Raw genomic sequence first — 5,577 nt, 5'->3', positions numbered from 1 at the left:
GGCAGCCCACCAGGCTCCCCCGTCCCTGGGATTCTCCAGGCAAGAACACTGGAGTGGGTTGCCATTTCCTTCTCCAATGCATGAAAGTGAAAAGTGAAAGTGAAGTTGCTCAGTCGTGTCCGATTCTTAGCGACCCCATGGACTGCAGCCTACCAGGCTCCTCCGTCCAACTGGGACCTGATAAACAAATGCTTACAAAATTTTTTTTTAATGTAGCCACTATGGAGCATTGGATAAGAGTTCCTCAAAAAATTAAACAGAATTACCATATGCTCCAACAACACATTTCTGAGTGTATACCCAAAAGAACTGAAAATAAATATGGAACAGATACTTGTACATCTATGTTCACAGCAGCTTTATTCAGAATAGCCAGATGGTGGAAGCAATCCAAGTGTCTGAATAGGTAAAAAAGATGTGGTCTGTACATACATGCAGTGGAACTGAGGCAGGAAAGAGATGAGCTCCAGGCTGAGCAGCTGAAGTCTGTCCCCTGTGGACAGATACTCCAAGATAAAGACAATAGCAGGGACAGAGAGGAGCTGTGTTCTGTCCAGATAAAAGATAAAGAGATCACATAGTTCTTGTTCTTGAGGTTGAGGAGACCTTTCCAACTACACACGTACAGAGAGGCTCCTTGGGGGCCAAAAAGAGAGGCAACGCCAGCCCATCATACGTGGTGTCAACTTCCCATAGGTCTCTGCGCTGGAATCCATCTTGGCTAAGAGATGCGCACGCACGCAGAGGAGGGCCCTGAGTTATACTAAATACAGGCTCAGAGCCAGGGAAAGCAGTGATTGGCCAGAGGAAACCGGGACGAAAGGGCCCCATATAAATGATTTAGACTACCCCAAAGGAGAGATTCTCCAAGTCTATTCACACATGCTCTTATTCTCCTCCTGATACACACTTTACTTATTTCACCACTTTCTGTCTCTTCTTAAAGAATTCATTTCCACAAAGCAGAAAAGCCAGGGCCTTGTCACTGGCCACTGGCCCTCATAGTCTCGTGGTTAGCAGTCAGCGCTCTCGCTGCTGCAGCCTGGCTTCAGCCTCTGGTGGGTGAGCTGAGACCCTGCTTCAAGCCGCTGCCGGCCAAGGCCACCCAGATCAGAAAATTACCTAGCCTTAAAAAGGAAGGCAATTTTCAGACTTCCCCAGCAGTCCCTTGGTTAAGATTCCACACTCCAAATAATGGGGTCCCCGGTTCAATCCCTGGTCAGGGAACTAGATCCTACATGTAGCAACTAATAAGAGAAAGATGAAAAAATAATCCCACATGCCCCAGTGAAGACTGAAGATCCCATGTGCTGCAACTAACACTTTGAACAGTTAAATAAGTCAATAATTTTTTTTTTTTTAAAGGAAGGCAATTCTGGTTCTTGCTACAACATAGATGAACCTGGAAGGTACTATGCTGAGTGAAAGAAGCTACATACAAAATGACAATCACAGCATAATTCCACTTTTATGAAGTCGCTAGAGTCATCAGATTCATAGAGAGAGAAAACAAGATGGTGGGTGCCAGGGGCTGGGAGAGGGAGAATGGCGAGTTAGTCTCTACTGTGGACAGAATTTCAGTTTCGGAGGATGAAAATGTTTGGAAATGGCTAGTGGTGATAGCCGCACAACAATGTGAATACGGTAAATGCTATGAGATTGTACACTTTAATATGACTAATTTTCTGTTACCTGCGTTTCACCTCAATAAAAAATTTATTTTTATCTTTTAATATTTATTTATTTATTTTTGGCTGTGCATGCGTGCTCAGTCATGTCCGATTCTTTGTGACGCCATGGACTGTACCCCACCAGGCTCCTTTGCCCATGGGGATTTTCCAGTCAAGAATACTGGATGGGTGCTATTTCCTCCTCCAGGGGAATCTTCCCAACCCAGGGATCAAGCCCATATCTCGTGTCTCCTGCATTGGCAGGCAGATTCTTTACCTCTGGCGGCACTGGCTGTGGCTCAAAGGTTCAGTAGCATCCCCAGGGCATGTGGGATCTTAGTTCCCTGACCAGGGATCAAACCTGAGTCCCCTGTACTGCAAGGCAGATTCTTAACCACTGGACAACCAGGGAAGTCCCAGTTTAAAAAAAAAAACCAACAATGGAACAGGGCTGGCCAGATTTGGCCCTCAGGCCATAGTTTGCCAACCCGACTTAATCCATTTTTAAAAAAAATATTTATTTTTTATTTATTTGGCTGAGCTGGGTCTTAGCTGAGGCATGTGGGCTCTTTAGTTGTGGCATTCGAATTCTCAGTTGCAGCATGTGGGATCTAGTTCCCTGACCGGGGATGGGAACACAGGCCCCCTGGATTGGGACCTCAGAGTCTTAACTACTGGCCCACCAGGATGCTACATGACTTAATCCATTTTTCTTCAACTTCCCCTCTGGTTCTCCTCACTTCTCCCAACCTTAGGCTAAACTGTATCACCACCCTTCCTTATACTCACCCCACCTTCCACTCTCACCTGAACCCTCTGCTCCCCCTTAAACTACATAATCCCACCCTCTCCCCATTTACCCACACCTCTTCGTCCTGACACCTGCCAACACAGCAGGCTTTCTCAGAGAAAGTCAGCAAAATGCACACTTAGTTCCTAGAGGGTGTAACATGACTATGTGATTCCAGATCTACGTAGGATTACATTTCATTCTGTAATTTGTTATACTGCATTATAATTATTCAGTTCCTAATCCTGCAATTACATAGAATGGTTTCTATGATTATGCAGTCTGCAATTAAACAGTCATTCTTCCCACCATCACAATGGACAGTCACTAAATGAGAGGGAGTGCTGGATTGGCATCAGCACCCGCCCCCACCCAACTCCTTTCTGGGCAGAGGCTGCACAGCTGCAGCCACACCGCCAGAAGTCCCTGCATCAGTGTCTGCGCTCAGGTCCACAGGCCAGAGGAGCCCTCGGGTGGGAGCGGAGGGTTGGAAGGCAGAAGCAATCGGAGATGTCTTGGTTTTGCTTTCACTTCACACTGCCGGCAGTGGGGCATGGAAACATCTGATATTTTGGAATTCAAATTCCCTTGTTCAGTGACCAATTTGGAAGGCACTGAAAAGCAGCTGTGGGACGTCCCTGCCAGTCCAGGGCTTAAGACTCCATGGTTCCATAGCAGAGGCACAGGTTTGATCCCTGGTCAGGGAACTAAGGATCTTGTATGCTACATGGCATGGCCAAAACTCAAAACCAAAAACAACAATAAAAGAAAGGCAGTTCTGATGGAGGCAGATACAAGGTATGTGCCCCAAGTTGGAGGTTTCTAGAATCTCCCAACTGCCCCTTCTGTGAGTGTGGGGAGCCTCAGTTCCCCCTGGTAAGCCAGTTCTGTTGGAATGTTCTAGAAGGATGTGGTTCTCCCAGTTTCAGAGAGCAAAGGAGAGATCCAAGTTAGATAACAAGATGCCTACGTATGTGCTCAGTCACCCAGTTTTGTTCAACTGTTTGCGACCCCACGAACTATAGCCCACCAGGCTCCTCTGTTCATGGGATTTCCCAAGCAAGAATACTGGAGCGGGTTGCTACTCCCTTCTCTAGCAGGATCTTCCCAACCCAGGATCAAACCTGACTCTCTTGCGTCTCCTGCATTGGCATGTGGGTTCTTTACTGCTGTGCCACCTGGAAAGCCCCATTGACAATTGGACTGTTGTTGTTCAGTGGCTAAGTCATGTCCGACTCTTTGCAACCCATGGACATAGCATGCCAGGCTTCCCTGTCCTTCACTATCTCCCAGAGTTTCCCCAAATTCATAGTCAGTAATGCTATCTAACCATCTCATCCTCTGCTGTTCTCTAAATAAAACTCTGGTTCCTAGGCATCACCTCCAAGATTCTGACCCCTTCAGTTTGGAAGCAGAGCCTAAAAACCTACATTCGCATCAGAGACATTTCATAGCAAAGGAAATTTTACTCACGCCATGAAGAAGTCTCTTCTAGAGGCTCATGTCTTCAAGAGGCTGAATGGAACTGGGTGTGACTGTGGACTTTTGGGGCCAAATCATTCTTTGTTATGGACCTTCTCCATGCACTGCACGGTGTTTAATTTCTGCCCACCAGATGCCAATAGCACCCACCCCCAGTCATGACAACCAGAAATGTCTCCAGACATCACCAAATGTCCTGGAGAGACACAATCCAATCCAATGGTGACCCACCAAATTTTAAAATCTTAATTTAACCCCTAAGTGTTGAAATAAGATATGGAAACATCACTTGCAACAGTAACACATGAGAAATGATTCCAGTGTTTGATGAGAGGGGACTGGACACCCTGGTAGACAAACGATGAATAGTTAGGATTTAACAAGAGTAAATAAGATAGTCTCTACTGAATCATCAAGCGTTCATTTCTGTTAACCCAGCAATCTCATCTGTATCAACTTACCCAACCGAAATAAAAAATCCAGTAGGAAAGATGTGTTGTACAATGCTGTTCACTGCCGGACTGTGATATTCTTCAGTCAGGATGATTAAGTAAATGGTGGTCCATCCTGATTATGGTATTTTTTTATTATATGTAACAATCCAAAAAAAGCTGGTAGGTGCCTGAGCTGATTAGAATGTCCACAATATGCTGTTAAACTTAAAAAGAACCTTGCCGGGAGAGAGAGAGAAAAAAAAAAAAAAAAAAAAAAAAACCTGGGCACAATTTGATCCTGTGTTTCTGAAATAAAAATGTGTTGTGTGGGAGAAAATACAAGCAGGTTGTAACAGAGTTTATGTAATATTAAACTTCTTCTTTTTCAAAACATGTATATATTTGCACCATGCACATGGGTAAGACTGAAAAGGTTTGTCACCAGAAAGTTTAGTTGTTGTCTCTGAGGAGGTGTGATTTAATTTTGCTTTTTTCAGTTTGCTTAGCTGTAAATTCTCATTTCTTCACTAGAATCACACACCATCTGTTATTTTGTAAAAAGCCTCTGGTATATGCCTGCAAGCCCTAAGGGCTTAAGAATCTTGAAAACTTTTAAGTATTCGACCCAGAAAATGTACATGTTGTTGAAGGTGGATAAATGCCCCACCTCCCTCATCTGGAGGCCGGGACCACTCTCAGGTCGATGCTATATATTGTTCAGCCTCATCTAAGGTCCCCAGTTACTGGTAGTTAAGTTAATGGCTCGCTGTCAAGAGTCCGACACAACTGAGCGACTGAGCTGAATGGCTCACCGGCGACCCCTGCAGGACTCCTTCCCGCTCTTCTTCATGTCACCCTGGGGGTTACCTGGGGGTCATCTCTTGGATAACTCAGGTCCTCATCTCAGGGTCTCTTTTTAGACTCCAAACTATGACAGCGCTCTCCTCACTCTGTCATCTGAGACAGTCCTGCAGCTGCCCCTACAGGACAGCGTGCGGCTGGCCATCTGTCGTCCCTGCGCTATTCTGGGTGTTTCACTGGGCGCCCTGGGACACCGGCTCTCATTCCGCCCTCACCCGCCTCACTGGCTCCCCGCCAGCACCTGGTCTCCTCCCACATCTTGGTCTGAAGCAGGGGGTGGCGAGTGTGGGTGGTATGTAGGCGATGAGCAGACCATCGGGCCAAGAAGGGAACACAGATG

The sequence above is a fragment of the Bubalus bubalis genome, chromosome 9 (assembly GCF_019923935.1).
Source record: "Bubalus bubalis isolate 160015118507 breed Murrah chromosome 9, NDDB_SH_1, whole genome shotgun sequence".
Taxonomy (NCBI): Eukaryota; Metazoa; Chordata; class Mammalia; order Artiodactyla; family Bovidae; genus Bubalus; species Bubalus bubalis.
This window is presented reverse-complemented; position numbering follows the sequence as displayed.